General features: G+C 38.3%; 1 pseudogene; it reads left to right on the forward strand.

Annotated features, from left to right (window-relative positions):
- The first annotated feature begins 932 nt into the window (after nt 1-932).
- LOC100975495 (importin subunit alpha-8-like) lies at nt 933-18812 on the forward strand (annotated as a pseudogene).
- Nucleotides 18813-19072: the final 260 nt, after the last annotated feature.

A 19072-nucleotide genomic window follows, 5' to 3' on the forward strand; every position in this document is an offset into this window, starting at 1 on the left:
TCATTTACCATGTCAAAGATATTAAATCTCTTCAAAAATTAGAAATACAAAATTCTTACTTCAGAAAACCATTAGCCATCATTCTAAGCAGTTATGATAAAAATAATAAAAACTATAAACATGAGATTTTAAAGGTTTCTTATTTTAAAAAAAAAGAAAAGAAAAGGAGGAAAAGAGGAAAGGCATACTATGTCCTAAACCCAATATCGTTTAAGAGTTTGCTCTTACTCCAAGGTCAAGTCTGTTACTCATTTTATAAACGAGCCAGGTCTAAGGGTTAATTGCATTCTAAAAACCTACAGTGATCTTGAAATTTCAAATTCAAATCTTTTAACACTTTCTTCATCTTTACAAGCTCTCAAAGAATCATAAAGCATTACTACTGACCTTGTGATGTAGTTAAATTCTATTTACATTTTTAATAGAGAAAAATTCAGTTTGCATAAGATAGATGATAGAAAGATTGATCAAAAAGCTCAGGTAAGATTGAAAAATCTAGGCCAAGTATTTTATACACATTCAGAAATACACAGTAACATACACACGGGTACTTCCCCACAAATGTATACCACACTGTTGGAAAACACAAATGGTGGTCTATACAGTGGTCTTTTTTTTAAATATAAAGGTATTGCTTTATAGCACAGGATTTTTTGTGTATACAGACCATAGATTTCTGTTCCTTTTCTATTGTAAATAGGTGTATATGTAATTGTGTTATGTTTATCTCACTCTCATCAAAACCTACTTTCCTGAAGCTTAGCATTTGTAACCACCTGCTCTTCCATTCACTCCACTAAGTTTTATCCTTCCATTTGAGACTTATCTCACATGTAGAACCTGCTTTAATACTCCCAGCTGTCTTCCTAGAGTTCCACCCAACTTATTCACTCAACAAATATTTATTGGGAACTTACTATGTGCCAGACACTATGAAAACAGAAGTGAATAACATAAAGTTCTACCCACTCAGAGACTTCTTTCATGCATACGGGGAGATAGAAGGGGCTGGTGGGGGTGGGGATGAGGGAAGAGCACTGGAGGTCAAGGATATGATACACTGTCATTACATTCTAGGCACTACGTGCCGAATATTTAATGTATATTATCTCAAAACCTCAAAACAACCATATGGAGTTGAATATTATCATGTTTCTGCAGATAAGGAAAGTCAGATTCAGCAGATTGAAGAATTTGCCGCAAGTCACAAAACTGGTAATTGACAGAGTCGGGATTCAAACCACAGCTGCTTGTGTCCAGGTAGCCTATTCTTGATCCTATCACCAGACTGTCCCATATAGGATATATGTTCCAATACACTCAGACTTACCACCTCCTCTGTCCCTTCCCATACACACCCCCCAACCCCTCCTATCTTGAGACACAACCAGGCTGACCCACACAGGTATGAACTAAACAGTGCAAACATGTTCAATTGTTTTATTCATATAACCCAAAGTTGTTTCTGTGGATTTTCTAATGGCAGACAACTTAAAACAAGAACTTTTGAGATTTCTCAGTCCAGCAGTGATTCTCATCTCAATCAATTCTGACTTGTTATCAAGTCACTTACCAGGTTAAATTTTAGTGAGCTGAATGTTCTGTCTTCCTTCATCCTTCTCCCCAGGGCAGTTTCTGAGTCCTAGGGAAGCCTTTGGGAGCACTGTGGCCTTGGTAGAATATATGTAACTACTCTAAGGCTCTAAGGTCCTGTCTCCCTGTCTCTGCTAGTGTCTACTACTGATATAACTCCCCTGCCCTCTTGGTTCAAGTGGTATACAATGTGACCTTGAGCAGGGCTCAGAGCTCTTGACAACAGGCTCTTCTTTGCCTTCTGGTGCTGCCAGTCCTCTGGATTCAGTTCCACACTCCATCTGGACCATGGCTGGAAGTGCATGCAGCATTCTTTCAGTGAAGACCTTCTCAGACCAATAGGTGACTTCCTGGGAGGCATTCCAGTTCCTACACTTAGACAACTTCTGTGTCCCCATACTGGATCCCTAGGAAAAACTGGATTCCAGATCCATGGGAAAAGTTGAGGAGAGGGTGTTGTCTCTGGTTTACTTTTTTTCATAAATACCATCTCCCATTTTGCTAAGCTGGCATGGAGCTGGGCTTTTCTCTCCATCTTGCTGTTGTTCTAGATCGTACCTGGGACTTTCCTCTTTAGGATCCTGAGACTTAAGGAAGATTTTATAGGGTGGAGACAGGTGCATAGGTGGAGTTCAGAGAGTGCAATCATTACACTACTTCTCATTTCCTTTTTTCCTTTCTCTAAAATCTCCTCTCCTCTAGCTTGGAGGTCATTTACTAATTCTGGGGGTTGGGAACAGAAATTCAAACCTTTCATTTCCTCAAATCTATTTCTGGTCTCTTCTATCTTACATCCACCTCAAACTTAGAATCAAAGAGGAAGTCAACTTTGTTATCAGCTGTGAACTACTCCTACATCAACAGAACTTTCTGCCAAATGAGAAAATGTGGGCAGCTACACAAGTTGGACTTGAAATGGCAAAGCAATTAATGATTTGAAACACCAACAACAGATATTCCACTGAAGTCTACCTTTTAACCCTTTCCCCCTGCAAGTCAGTGTACATGGGTGGACACAACCATAAAAAGTGAAGTTATGGGCAAGCTGTCCTCATGCAGTTCACATTTTCTTAAGAGCAATATAGATGCTTGATTAACAGAAAGAGGTGAAATCAGAGACAGAAGCCAAGAGAACATTCATATGATGCAAATTTTGATATACAGGTTTAAACAAACTCCAGACTGGTGGTGTTTGAAAGCATTTAGAATTATTCAGAGAGAAACTGGGGATTTTCATGATTTTTTGCAAGTTTCTATCCTCAACTCTAAAAAAGCAATAAGAACAGAGATACAGAAAAACAGTAGGGAATACGACAATGTACAGATAATCATTTGGAAGTCTCACTTTGTTCAAAGAGAAATAATGATCATAACAAAGGTGGCTTACCCTAACAGAATTTAAAAGGCAAATAATTTGAAATAAAAAGCACAGGGACATTTAATGTGTTGAGTTGCTTAAGAAGTGGTTCAATGCAAATTTGTTGAATCAGTGTTTCCCTGGCAGAGAGGCAATTACATTTAAGAAAGTTTTAAAAGGTGGTTACTAAGCAACTACACTCAGCCTACACACATTGTTCATAATCTCTGGTAAATTATAGAAAATGACAGCCTGCCATTAGAGAACAGAGACATACAAAATTAAAGCATTATTATTCTATGTTCCTCCTACAGGAGAAAGATCCATTATATCTTTGGTACGGTTATTAGGTTAAATAACTACAATAGGTATTAAATGTTAGTGTGTTATGGTATAAAAGAGTAAAAACCCAGATGTTTTTCAAAGAATGACCCTTGTAAGTAGGTACAACCTTCCCTTGACTTGATTTCACATTGTATCCTCTCTGTCATAGCAAGAGCAGCTCAAAACACTACTTTATTGGCAGAATTTTAAGTGAGTCTTTGGTAAAGGAAAAAAAAAAAGAAGAGAAGGAAGGAATGAAGGAAGAAAGGAAGGAAGGAAGGAGCAAGCGAGCCCTGTAAGACAACTATACATATCAGTATTATTCACAGTGCAGAATTCTCTCTTCTAATAAAATAATGATATCTTTGGCATCAACACCTTTTTGATAGTGGTACTTTAATGACTGCCTACTATTTCTTTAGAAGAGAAAATCAGTATATAGCAGTAGATAAAATCAAAATGTCCCATTTAAGACATCGGGAAAACAGCTAGTTTCTTTCTTTTTTTCTTCCTTTCTTCCTTCTTTTTTTTTTTTTTCTCTTGAGTCAGGTCTCACTCTGTAACCCAGGCTGGAGTGCAGTGCTGCAATCACAGCTCACTACAGTATCAACCTCCTGTGCTCAAGCAATCCTTCTGCCTGCGCCTCCCAAAGTGGTAGGATTATGAGCATAAGCCACCATGCTCGGCCCTAGTTTCTTGGGTAACAAATATTTCTATTAAAAGAGTATGCCACTATACATGCCTGTAGTCCCAGCTATTCAAGAGGCCAAGGCTGGATAATCGCTTGAACCCGGGAGGCAGAGGTTGTAGTGAGCCAAGATCGCGCCACTGCGTTCCACCTGGGCGACGGAGTGCGACTGTCACACACACACACACACACACACACACACACACACACACACACACAAAAGTATGCCACTAAATTTAGTAATCATGTGGCTAATGTCTACTAGATAAGGGTTCTCAAATTTCAGGGAAAAGCTATTGGCCAAATGTATTTTGAAATTTTATTCATTCTCTTATTTATGAAAATAATCCCTACAGTTGGATAAAACCATATATCTACTGTTATCCATTTCCATTTCAATGTGCATTATAAAACAATACATCTTTGGAAATAGTGAAGTAGTTTCTCTTCTTGCTCCTGCTTCCTATACCTCTTCCCAGCCTGTAATAAAGTGCAGAGGCAGTAATAAGTACACAGTGGCTCTTTCTTACTACTCAGCAGCAACTGCTTCTCACAGTTATTTCTCTTTCTCTCTAATGTGGCTCTCACCATGTCAGTAAAAATTCTGAGGAATGAAGAAACCTGCTGCCTAGCCCCGCTCATTTCAGTATGTCCTACTGCCATGTAGGACATTGTTATTGACTGTGACCTAGAAAAATGGGTAAGAAAAGTAAGATCAGTGTCAAAAACAACAAATGAATGGGAACTGAATAGGAACTGTCAGAAAGAGTTGGGCATTCTAGAGGCTCCCTGCCTTGTCATGATCTCTCTCCAGGACTATATGAATTTTCTTTTATTCCATTTCTCCCTTTCTCTTCATTGTATTTCTACTCCGTAGATGTTTTGCTTTCTCATAGTTCCTGACTCTTTATAACCTGGACTTACCATGGCCTTGTCTATACTTCATAGTATTTTTTCATCTCTACCCACCACTTCTAACTAAAGTGTTCCTTTGTATTCCTTAGTTCAAATTTTTGAAAAGAGAAAATAATTAACCCAGTTCATCTTTTTGAGCCAGACCATGTTATAGATCACTGCCTAGCCTATGGGATGTGTGACAGTTTTTAAAAGGTACACAAAAATATTTGACACTTCTCCCATCCAGAGACAGGGTTCATGTCTCCTCCCCTGGAATCTGGAGAATACAACAGAAGTGGCAGTGTGCAGATTTCCAGGATTAGGCCTTAAGACACCAGCAGCTTGCTCTTGGAATCTGACCACCGGCTATGAAGAAGCCCAGGCCACACAAAGAGGCCAGGTAGGGGCTGTGGCTGACTGTTCCAGCAGAGGTCCCAGAAAACAGCCAGCATCAAGCACCGGACATGTGTGAGTAAAGCTATCTGCAGAGGACAACAGTCCCCAGTCGATCACTCCCAGCCTTTGAGTCTTTCCAGCTGATGCATCAGATATCATGGAGCAGCGACAAGCCATGCTTATTGTGCCTGTCTGAATTCTTGATATACAGCATGTGTGGGCATAATAAAATGCATGCTTTATACCCTAAGTTCTGGGATAGTTTGTTATATAGCAGTAGACAATTGGAAAATATTTTGGTACCATAAGTCAATTACCTATAGCTGTGTCACAAAACTACACACTTCAGTGGTTTAAAACAATGACCGTTTTATTTTTTTTTTCCTGTTTCTGGGAGTCAAGGATTTGAGAAGCATTCAGCCAGGTAGTTCTGGTTCAGAGTCTGCCACATAGCTGTAGTCAAAGGCTGGAGCTGGAAGACTATAACTGCTGAAAGAGTTGGGGGCTGACTAGGCACCTCTCTTTCCTCTGAGGTTTCAAGGGCTCTCGGCTCTCTGCAGGGTCTCTCCATGTACACTACTTTGGGCTTCATCCCAGGATGATGGCCTCAGATGACAGAAATTCTTACATGGTGGCTCAAGGTTCCAACGTGACTGTTCCAGTGAGCCAAGCAAAAGATGCATTGCCTTTTTTGACCTAGCCTTGTAAGTCACGTGGCATCACTTCCACCATACTCTTAGCAGTCAGCTGCTCACTAAACTCAGCTCAGATTCAAGGAGTTGGAGGAGATATATCCACCTTTCAAAGAGAGGAGTGTCAAAGAAATTTGTCAAAGTTTAGTTCTGGGCCAAAGCTTATACCTATTCTAATCAACTATGCCCAAGGCTGGTGGGATCATAGGTGCACCTGCGGCCTCTCTTCTGTTAGGGACTGGAAGCAGGGATAGCTCCCTTAGAAGGAACTACATTGGCCAGTTCAGAGCACTACATCCCTTGCCTGCCCAGAACCCAGGGTCCTTCTTCCTCTTCTTTATGTCCTACACACATCTGCATCCTGTTGACCCCATCTATTGAACATCTCTTAAACTCTCCACTGGCAGTTAATAGATGATTTTTATAGAAAATTTGGAGAACACAAAAAACTACAAGGAGAAAAAAATACCCTTCCTCCCACATACACAGTTCCAGAGCTGCCCACTCCCAACATGGCCTGTCTGACATTTACAACTACAAATATGCTCGTCATCTGCTAATAGAAAGACATTCCAAAGTCATGACCAGTTATAGCGCCAGGAAAAATGTCAAGGACCACTTCAAAAGCTGCTTGCCTATCTCAGAATCCAGAGTTTTCTGTGGTGTCTAGCCTATTTCTTTGTTCTCCTTTTTCCGTGCTCCCATTCAGAGCTATTTCTTACCATTTTATGGGCTCAAAATGACCACTGGTAAACATCAAAGCACCCTGAATACAACAAATGAAAAGTAAATAATATCTATAATAACTATTTTTTTTGGCATACAAAGGGAACATAAAATCTATCTTTTCATCCTGAAACTCAAGATTTACATATGTGTGATCAAGCAGTATTTACAAATTTGTAGTCTGCATTTTTCCCTTGTATTATAATTTTTGTTGTCATTATAATCTTTAAAACCATGAAAAGAAAATGTAAAGTGAAATATCTAATAGCTAAAGCAATATGTTCATTTTTCTTCATCACTTTACTATTAATAAAAAAATTATTTTTTAAGTTGAATTACCCAGCAAATAAATTAACCCAATTATAACTTTACTAATCACTTATTTTATTTCAATTTTTCTCAATTAAAATAGAATTATTAATTAAAATAAATTTATGGGTAAGCTTGGTGGACTGAGTATAATTGTTTTTTCCTTGTTACCTTCTAAAATCCCACTAAAATAAAAGGAAAAGGAATTTAAAACTATAAATCCACAAAAAAGAGAAATAATGACAGCATATGAGAGATATCAACAAAATCTAGAAACTGAAAAGCAATAAATAAGAAGTGGCCTCATAGACCAAAGAGAGATGAAGCTTGAGTCTATAATAGGATATCTAATAAGAAGTAAGCTAATTATATGCCAAACAGTTAAGAAGTTACAGAACCTTGAAAATTCTCAAGAATTGAATAAACCAGATATCACTGAGTCCAACAGTTTAAGCTGGTCTGAAAGCAAGAGGACTGTCTGACAATCTTTATAAGGAATAGATAGGACACCACTGAACTCCACCAGCCCATTCAGTCAGAGCATGAAGAACAACAGGTGCCTGAATACAGATGAACCCGGAGGGCATGATGCTAAATCAGGCACAGAATGACAAATACCACATGATTTCACTTAGAGGAATCTAAAAAGTTGAGCTCATAGAAGCAGAGTAGAGCAGTAGTTATGAGGGGCTGGGAGTGTGGAGAGATAAGGGTTTAGAGAGATGTTGTTCAAAGAATATAAAATTTCAGTTAGGAAGAATGAGTTCAAGAGCTCTATTGTACAACATTGTGACTATAATAAATAACAATATATTGTATACTTGATTACTAATTTTAAGCAGATTTTAAGTGTTCTCATTGCACACAAAAATGCATATGAGAAATGCACATGTTAATTATCTAAATTTAGCCATTTCACAATGTACATGTATTTCAAAACATATTGTATAAATATATATAAATTTGTTAATTAAAAATTAATAATAATAATAATATTATATTGGCAGGCCTAGTCAGTATAAGAAAAATAAATTTAAGGCATTAGACTAGGGGCAAAAATCAGTGAGATAATAAAGCATTACCTTCATAAAAACAGAAGTCAATTAAAAAAGGGACATTTCAAGAAAAGAAGTTTTTAAAATTAAAGTACGGATATATACTTTTTAAATTAAATCCCACAATTAGAAGATAAAGTTAAGGAAATCTAGAAAGTAAAAGCAAAAAAGACAAAGAGATGGAAAATAGTGGTAGGAAAAAAAGAAAGTTAGAGGAAGTTCAGCATCCAATTTAATTATTAAGAGTTCCAGGAAAAGAAAACAGAAGAAATGGGCAAGAGAATATCTTCAAAAAATAGCACGCACGTAAAAACATCCCAGACCTGAAGGACATGAGCGCCAGTTTGAAAAGGTCCACACAGTACACAGCAAAATGAATAAAAATGACTCTCACCAAGGCACATTATGGTAATACTTCAGCACGCAGGGGAGAAAGAAAAGACCTAAAATTTTCAGATAGAAGAAAATGGTTCGCATCAGTGTATCATTAGACATCTCAAAGTTACATTGTGTAGCATACTATAAGAACCATCGTTCTCAGCAAAAAAACCAAACACCACATGTTCTCACTCATAGGTGGGAATTGAACAATGAGAACACATGGACACAGGAAGGGGAACATCACAGACCGGGGCCTGTTGTGGGGTCGGGGGAGGGGGAAGGGATAGCATTAGGAGATATACCTAATGTTAAATGACGAGTTACTAGGTGCAGCACACCAACATGGCACATGTATACACACGTAACAAACCACATTGTACACATGTACCCTAAAACTTAAAGTATAATAAAAAAAAAATGGTGCTGGGAAAACTGGCTAGCCATATGTAGAAAGCTGAAACTGGATCCCTTCCTTACACCTTATACAAAAATTAATTCAAGATGGATTAAAGACTTACATGTTAGACCTAAAACCATAAAAACCCTAGAAGAAAACCTAGGCAATACCATTCAGGACATAGGCATGGGCAAGGACTTCATGTCTAAAACACCAAAAGCAATGGCAACAAAAGCCAAAATTGACAAATGGGATCTCATTAAACTAAAGAGCTTCTGCACAGCAAAAGAAACTACCATCAGAGTGAACAAGCAACCTTCAGAATGAGAGAAAATTTTTGCAACCTACTCATCTGACAAAGGGCTAATATCCAGAATCTACAATGAACTCAAACAAATTTACAAGAAAAAAACAAACAACCCCATCAAAAAGTGGGCAAAGGACATGAACAGACACTTCTCAAAAGAAGACATTTATGCAGCCAAAAAACACGTGAAAAAATGCTCATCATCACTGGCAGTCAGAGAAATGCAAATCAAAACCACAATGAGATACCATCTCACACCAGTTAGAATGGCAATCATTAAAAAGTCAGGAAACAACAGGTGCTGGAGAGGATGTGGAGAAATAGGAACACTTTTACACTGTTGGTGGGACTGTAAACTAGTTCAACCATTGTGGAAATCAGTGTGGCGATTCCTCAGGGATCTAGAACTAGAAATACCATTTGACCCAGCCATCCCATTACTGGGTATACACCCAAAGGATTATAAATCATGCTGCTATAAAGACACATGCACACGTATGTTTATTGCTGCACTATTCACAATAGCAAAGACTTGGAACCAACCCAAATGTCCAACAACGATAGACTGGATTAAGAAAATGTGGCACATATACACCATGGAATACTATGCGGCCATAAAAAACGAAGAGTTCATGTCCTTTGTAGGGACATGGATGAAACTGGAAACCATCATTCTCAGCTATCGCAAGGACAAAACACCAAACACCGATTGTTCTCACTCATAGGTGGGAATTGAACAATGAGAACACATGGACACAGGAAGGGGAACATCACACTCCAGGGACTGTTGTGGGGTGGGGAGGGGGAGGGATAGCATTAGGAGATATACCTATATACCTAATGCTAAATGACAAGTTAATGGGTGCAGCACACCAACGTGGCACATGTATACATATGTAACAAACCCGCACATTGTGCACACATACCCTAAAACTTAAAGTATAATAATAAAATAAAATAAAAAATAAAAAAAAAGACATATTGTTGCTATAAGTTTAATGATGGCCAAAAGTCCCTCTCAAATATGTCACAGGGTCTACACTATATGTTCACTTAGCAGTATGGTGCAACCTGGCCTAAGATTTCCAACCACGGCCTGGGAATTACTGGGTCTGTATGACAATGAGACCTAAAAATGCTGGTTGCCCTAGGGACAAGACCACTCAACATAGATGCAACCTTAAAACAATGCTTACCCTCACAAGAATAGCTAATACTTCCTTTATGAAAGAAACACCTGGCAACTGACCTGGACTGAATAGTATGAAAAAGGAGAAAGAATCCCCCAAACTCTGAGAATGGTCTCCAGATGGAGACTCTCCCAGTCATCTGACTCCTGACTCTATCTGGCCCATGCCACCAGCCTGCTCCCGCTATCTGTCTTGTAAGAGCACTTCTGGAATAAACTGTCCAAACATCAGACAATGTCTAAGACTCGTCTTTGGAAGCTAGGAGAGACTGATGTCTTCAAAATATTGAGGGAAAAATATTTTCAACCTGAAATTCTGTGCCCAACCAAACTACCCATCATGAATAATAAATAAAGTTACTATAAATTATGATCTATCAAAATCAAGAATAAGATAGGGGATAGAGGAAACAGGACATTCAAATAGGTGACAGGCAAAAAGAATTCCTGGATGGTGCTAAAGTGAAGACCCAGCATAATAGCTGAGGGCTCAGCCTTCAGAGCAATCAGTTCTGCTTAGATAATAGAGAGCATCAGAGGCAAAGTCACCAGGGGAAAAAATTAATTGATAGATTACCTGATGTGTTTGATTGTTTTGATAAGTAATTCATTGATATTTTGGAGTATTTAGGGATTAAAAATTGGTGACAGGTACATAGAAAATCAAGCAAACAATTTTAAACTTCAGAGTAAAAAAAATTGTCTTTAAAAAAATGGAATGTGTATTTAGTAAAATTCAGTACCCTTTAAGGATGAAAAAAAAAATCACTCAACAAAACAGGAATAGAAGAAAACTACCTCAACACAATAAAGGCCACATAGGAAAAGTCCACAGCTATCATAGTCAAGGTGAAAGACTGAAAGCTTTCCTGCAAGATCAGGAAATAGACAAGAATGCTCACTTTCAACACTTCTATTCAACATAGTACTAGAAGTCTTAGCCAGAACAATTAGTCAAGAAAAAGAAATAAAAGGCATCCAAAAAGAAGAATTAAAATTATCTCTATTCATAAACAACAGAATCTTGTATGTAGAAAATCTTAAGGATTCCACAAAAAAACCTGTTAGAAATAATAAACAAATTCAACAAAATTACAGGATTCAAAATCAAAACACGAAAAAAATTAGCTATATTTCTACACACTAATAATGAATAATCTGAAAAGGAAATTAAGAAAATAATTCCATTTATGATAGAATCAAAAAGAATAAAATATTCGGAATAAGCAAGCCAAAAGACTTGCACCCTGAAAATTACAAAATGTCACTGAAAGATATTAAGGCAGACACAAATAAATGGAAAGATATCCTGTGTTTATGTTCTGGAAGACTTAATATAGTAAGATGTCAATACTCTACAAAGCGATCTACAGATTCAATGCAATTCCTATCAAAATCCCAATGATTTTCTTTGCAGAAATAGAAAATCCCAGCAAAGGAATTGAATAGATATTTCTCCAAATAAGATATACAAATGGCTAATAAGCATATGAAAAGATGCTCAATGTCATTAATAATTTTGGAAGTGAAAATAAATCAAAGTCACAATGAGGTATTGCCTCCCACCCATTAGAATGGCTGCTATTGAAAAAAAAAAAAGAAAATAGATATTGGTGAGGATGTGGAGACATTTGAACTCTTGTGAACTTTTGGTGGTAAAATGATACAGCTGGTGTGAAAAACAGTATGATGGTTCCTCAAAAAATTAAAAACAGAAATACCATATAAATCAGAAATTCTACTTCTGGATATTTAGTGAAAAGATTTGCAATTAGGATCTCAGAGATATTTATACACCCATGTTCATAACGGCATTATTCACGATAACCAAAAAGTAAAAGCAACCCAAACATCCATTGATGGATGAATGGATAAACAAAATATGGTAGGTAATACAATGAAATATTATTAAGCCTTAGAGAGGAAGGAAATTCTGACACATGCTACAACATGGATGAATCTTGAGGACATTAATTAAGTAAAATAAGCCAGTCACAAAAAGGTAAAAATCATATGACTCAACTTGTATGAGATATCTCTAGGGAAGTCAAACTCAAAAAAAAAATAGAAAATAGAATGGTGGTTCCCAGGGGCTCGGGGGAGGGGAAAACAGGAAGTTGTTTAATAGGTATGAAAAAATTCTGGAGATTGGTTGGACAACAAACTGAATATACTTAACCTACTGAAGTGTACACTTAAAAATGATTAAGATGGTAAGTTTTATATTATGTGCATTTTACCACATTAAAGCAACTTCTATTTTGAGACACGGTCTCACTCTGTCATCCAGGCTGAAGTACAAGTGGCATGATCACAGCTCACTGCGGCCTTATGCTCCCAGGCTCATGAGATTCTCCCACACCAACCTCTCAAGTAGCTGGGACCACAGGCACATGTCACCATGCCTGGCTAATTTTTTAATTATTATTATTTTTTGTAGAAACAGGATCTCACTATGTTGCCCAGGCTGGTCTCAAACTTTTGGGCACAAGCAGTCCTCCTGCCTTGGCCTCCCAAAATACTGGGATTACAGGCATAAGCCACTGCACCTAGCTAAAACAACATTTTAATATACTACATTACATGATTCAGCTATGGACAACATCTACATACATACTTATAATAATTTAGCACTCATTATTTTTAGACAAAAATTTGCAACATAAATATTTGCAAGATAGAGGAAGTTTAGAGTTGGGTAAGAGAGGAGTAGTGGAAGAGAACCAAATTTTCTAAGTCAGGAAGTCAATAATAGATAATGTCTAAAACTGGAAAATCAATGTGGGGAAACATAAACACATTATTCAGAAACAGAGGATAAACACCTGTGCTAGTCTTAGTGTGACTGGCCTCAGCTCTATGTTTTATCCTTTTCCTGCTCTCTTCTAGTAAGAGTGTTATCTGTTGTCTGCATGCTATATTCTCCAAGTTGCCATGTCTATTGGAGATAGCTAGTTTGACTAATGGGAAACACTGTCAGGAAACTGAATGTGAAGAGGAAAAGACAGGATATTTTCCTCCTTCCTTCTATGTCTCAGGTGACATATTAAGTAATGTCTGTGTTTCTTCCATGGCTCCAGCTTCTGACAGACAAGCTTCTATGGTCCTAGATTCTGCAAGATTAACCTAGCTACTGGGCTTACCAGTATCTCTTCTCTTTTTCCCTCCAGCCTAATCTATCTAATGTTGCTAGTCTCTGAGTTGCTCACCAACCCCTGTTTGGCTTCTCAGCTTTTCCACGACTAATGCCTGCATAAAAGCTTATTGCAAGAGTTTTGTTTCTGCCTAGTATTTAGCTGGGAAGGTATCATTCCCACCCCAAGTACAAGAAAAATGTATGAACTACAGAATCAGAATATTTCTTAATCTCATTAGAGAGCTGATATAAAGAGCAACCAAATAGACTGAAAGCCAAGGAAAGACAGGAGCCTCCAAGATGGTATAAGCATTGGCTTAATTGTGGCAGAGTATTGGGGGAAGAGACACTGAGCATCATCAAAGTGGGTAAGATGAATTCAGTTAAAAAGTTTAAGTTGCTAGGCCTCACTTGGGCTAGTGGGACATCATAGAGCCCCTGGGAGTTTCAGACATGAGGGAAGTTTATGTCCACTTGCAGTTCTTCTCCACATACCTTCAATGGGGGTGTGTGGAGAAGAACTACAAGTGGACATGAGAAATATTTGGGGCAGCGTGGGAGAAGAGGGCCTCCATCAGTAGAGTGAAAAAGGCACAAAACCCATCTGGCTCCTCTTCTGTGGAACAAAGGCCTTAAGTCACTGGGGAAAGGTAGCAAACCCTGTCACCCACAGTAGAAGTTGATAAGCAAAGGATGCACATTCAAGAATCAAAAATAACCTTTAAAAACACAAAAGCAAAAACCTAAGTATAACTAATAAGTAATAGTGGAGATAAACAGAAGTATTATAAAATGCTCAACTGACCCCCACCCCCAAACAAAAATAAGAGAAAAAAAAAGGAACAAAGAACAGATGGGGCAAATAAAAAACAGGTATCAAAGTAGTAGTTTTAAATTCAACCATAGCAATAATCACATTAAATGTAAATGGCCTGAACTTTCTAATTAAAAGAATTAAAAGGCAGAGATTACCAGAGTGGACTACAAGAAGTGGATTACAGATAAAAGGACAAAATAAGATATACTCTGCAAAAATTCATTGTAAAAAAAAACTGGAATGGATAACATCAGACAAAGTATAGTTCGGAACAAAGAATATTACCAGGAGTAGGAGGTAAATTTCATAATGATAAAGGGGTAAACTTATCAAAAAGATATAACAGTCCTAAATGTGTATGCATCCTGTAACAGAGATTCAAAATATCCAAGGAAAAAGCTGATAGAACTGAAAGGAAAAATAAATTCACAAATACAATTGGGAGCTTCAACAGTGTTTTTTTCATTAATTAATAAAACAAGAACACAAAAAAATCAGTACAGACATAGAAGACTTGAAAAATACAACCAACTGGACCCAATTGATAAATGTATAGAATATACCATTCAAAAAAAGAATAAACATCCTTTTCAAGTGCATTCACAATAGTCACCAAAATAGACAATTTTCTGGGCCATAGGGAAATTTACTCAGATTGAAATCATATGGAGTATGTTCTGTTACAAGATAATTAAATTAGAAATCAATAACAGGAAGATATAAGGAAAATTCCCAAACATTTAGAAATTAAACAACACACCTCTTAATAATGCATGGGTCAAAGAAACGTAAGAAAATTAGAAAATATTTTAAATGGAATGGTAATAGTAACATCAAAATGTGTGGGATAAGACTAAAGCAGAGCTTAGAACATAATGTATAGCCTTAAGGACTTATATCAGAGAAGACCTAAACAAGCAAAAATTATAAAATTTCCAGGAGAAAACATGGAAGAAAATCTTTGCACCCTTGATATAGCAAAAATTCCTAGGTGGGAAAGAAGCAGCATGAACCATTTAAACAATTAATAAATTAGACTTCATCAAAATTAAAAAATTCTGCTTTCTTTAATTTTATTTAATTTTAAGTTCCAGGATACCTGTACAGGATGTGCAGGTTTGCTACATAGGTAAACATGTGCCATGGTGGTTTGCTGCACCTATCAACCCATCACCTAAATATTAAGCCCTGCATTCACTAGCTATTTATCCTGATGCTCTCCCTCCCCTCGCTCCCCTACAGACTCCAGTGTGTGTTGTTCCCCTCGCTGTGTCCATGTGTTCTCATTGCTCAGCTCCCACTTATAGGTGAAAACGTGAGGTGTCTAGTTTTCTGTTCCTGTGTTAGTTTGCTGATAATGGCTTCCAGCTTCATCCACATCCATGCAAAGGATATGATCTCATTCCTTTGTATGGCTGCATAGTATTCCATGGTGTATATGTCCCACATTTCCTTCATCCAGTCTATCATTGATGGCCATTTGGGTTGATTCCATGTCTTTGCTATTGTGAATAGTGTTGCAATGAACATACACATGCATGTATCTTTATAATAGAATTATTTATATTCCTTTGGGTAGATAACCAGTAATGGGATTACTGGGTCAAATGGTATTTCTAGTTCTAGGTCTTTGAGGAATCGTCACATTGTCTTCCACAATGGTTGAACTAATTTACATTCCCATCAACAGTGTAAAAGTGTTCCTGTTTCTCCACAGCCTTGCCAGCATCTGTTGTTTCTTGACTTTTTAATAATTGCCATTCTGAATAGTGTGAGGTGGTATCTTACTGTGGCTTTGATTTGTATTTCTCTAATGATCAGTGATGTTGAGCTTTTTTTCGTATGTTTGTTGGCTGCATAAATGTCTTCTTTTGAGAAGTGTCTTTTCATATCCTTTTCCCAGTTTTTGATGGTGTTGTTTTTTCTCATAAATTTGTTTGAGTTCTTTGTAGATTCTGGATATTAGACCTTTGTCAAATGGATAGATTGCAAAAATTTTCTCCCATTCCGTAGGTTGTCTATTCACTCTGATGACAGTTTCTTTTGCTGTGCAGAAGCTCTTTAGTTTAATTAGATCCCATGTGTCAATTTTCACTTTTGTTGCAATTGCTTTTGATGTTTTTGTCATGAAATCTTTGCCCATGCCTATGTCCTGAATGGTATTGCCTAGATTTTCTCCTAGGGTTTTTATAGTTTTGGGTTTTACATTTAAGTCTTTAATCCATCTTGAGTCAATTTTTGTATAAGGTGTAAGGAAGGAGTCCAGTTTCAATTTTCTGCATATGGATAACCAGTTTTCCTAGCAGCATTTATTGAATAGGGAATCCTTTTCCCATTGCTTGTTTTTGTCAGGTTTGTCAAAGATCAGATGGATGCACATATATGGTCTTATTTCTGAGATCTCTATTCTGTTCCATTGGTCTATTTGTCTGACCCCACAGAAATACAAACAACCATCAGAGAATACTATAAACACTTCTACACAAATAAACTAGAAAATCTGAAGAAATGGAGAAATTCCTGGACACATGCACCCTCCCAAGACTAAACTAGGAAGAAGTCGAATCCCTGAATAAACCAGTAACAAGTTCTGAAACTGTGGCAGTAGTTAATAGCCTACCAACCAAAACAAGCCCACGACCAGATGGATTCACAGCTTAATTCTGAGGTACAAAGAGAAGCTGCTACCATTCCTTCTGAAACTATTCCATATAATTGAAAAGGATGGACTTCTCCCTAACTCATTTTATAAGGCCAGCATCATCCTGATACCAAAACCTGGCAGAGATACAACAAAAAAAGGAAACTTAAGGCCAATATTTCTGAGGAACACTGATGCAAAAATCTTCAATAAAATACTGGCAAGCCAAATCCAGCAGCACATCAAAAAGCTTATGCACCACAATCAAGTCGACTTCATCCCTAGGATGCAAGGCTGGTTCAACATACACCAATCAATAAATGTAATTTATCACCTAAACAGAACCAATGATAAAAAGTGACCTTAGACGCTCCAGAAAAGAGGTTGAGAAAATTTAAGTACTAAGGCAAAGATGCATCTCTGAGGCGACAGCAGAGGATAGCAGTCAGCCTGGAGCTCCGAAAGGCCAAGAAAGATGAACAGATCTTAAAGAGAAAGAATATCACCAGCTTCTGCCCTGATACAGCTTCCAAAAAACCAGCCAAAGGGGTGGCAGTCAGCTTCACTCTGGTGAAATAATCAAAGGTGTGAATAGCTCAGATTCAGTCCCACGGTTCCAGGCCACCGAGACAGCCAGGAAAATGCTATCCCAGGAAAAGAACCCCCTTCTGAAATTGATCATTAAAGCAGGCCTCATTCGCAGGATGGTAGAGTTCCTGAAGTCATCACTTTACCCCTGCTTGCAGTTTGAGGCCGCCTGGGCCCTGACCAACATTGCTTCAGGGACTTCCGAGCAGATTTGAGCCGTGGTAGAAGGGGGACCCATCCAGCCCTTGATCAAGCTCCTGTCTTCCCCCAACGTGGCTGTGTGTGAACAGGCAATGTGGGCTCTTGGTAATATACCCGGTGACGGCCTGGAGTTCAGAGATAATGTCATTTCAAGCAATGCCATCCCACATCTGCGGGCCTTGATTTCACCCACCCTACCAATCACATTTCTGCGGAACATCACGTGGACCTTGTCGAACCTATGCCGAAAAAAGACCCCGTACCCTTGCGAAACTGCAGTGAAGCAGATGCTGCGTGCCCTCTCACTCCTGCGGCGCCACCACAGCGAGGTTCTCTCGGAAGCCTGCTGGTCACTGTCCTACCTCACCTACGGCTGCAAAGAGCTCATCGGCCAAGTGGATGACACAGGGGTCCTGCTCAGGCTAGTAGCCCTCATGACCATCTCAGAACTCAATGTCTGGACCCCTTCTCTCCCGTACCATGGGGAACATTATCACAGGCACAAATGAACAGAAGCAGATGGCCATTGACGCGGGCATGCTGAACGTGCTGCCCCAGTTCCTGCAGCACAACAAGCCCTCCATCCAGGAGGCGGCCTGGGCCCTGAGCAACGTGGCGGCAGGGCCCTCTCACCACACCCAGCAGCTGCTTGCCTACAACGTCTTGCCTCCCGTGGTGGCTCTGCTAAAAAAAATGGAGAATTTAAAGTCCAGAAAGAGGCTGTCTGGACGGTGGCTAACTTTGCAATGTGGGTCACCGTGGATAAGTTGATCCTGCACTCTGGGGTCCTGGAGCCACTGGCGAATCTGCTCATTGCCCCAGATGTTAAAATTGTTCTCATCATTCTCGATGTAATCTCTTGCATCCTCCAGGCGGCAGAGAAACGGTCTGAGAAGGAAATCCTATGTTTTCTGATAGAACAGCTCAGTGGGATCGATAGAATTGAGGCTTTACAACTGCATGAGAACTGTCAGATTGGCCAGTCTGCTTTGAACATCATTGAGCAGCACTTTGGTGAGGAAGAAGATGAGAGTCTAACTTTACTGAGCCAAGTCCTAGACCAAGATTGTGAATTTATAGATTGTGAATGCTTAGCAAAAAATAGCCAAGCTCCATAACTCCTAAACCAACAACCCAATGCTAAAGGATAACTTCTTTAAGCAGCAGTAGTCCTATATCTTAGTGTATCCCAAATGTGAAGCTTTCAAAACTTAACATTAATAAAACGTTCAATACTTTCAAAAAAATTATCTCAATAGATGCAGAAAAGACCTTCAATAAAATTCAATTCATGCTAAAAACTCTCAATAAACTAGATATTGATGGAACATATTTCGAAATAATAAGAGCCATTTATGATGGACCCACAGCCAACATC

Source organism: Pan paniscus, chromosome 4 (assembly GCF_029289425.2).
Source record: "Pan paniscus chromosome 4, NHGRI_mPanPan1-v2.0_pri, whole genome shotgun sequence".
In the NCBI taxonomy this organism is placed as follows: Eukaryota; Metazoa; Chordata; class Mammalia; order Primates; family Hominidae; genus Pan; species Pan paniscus.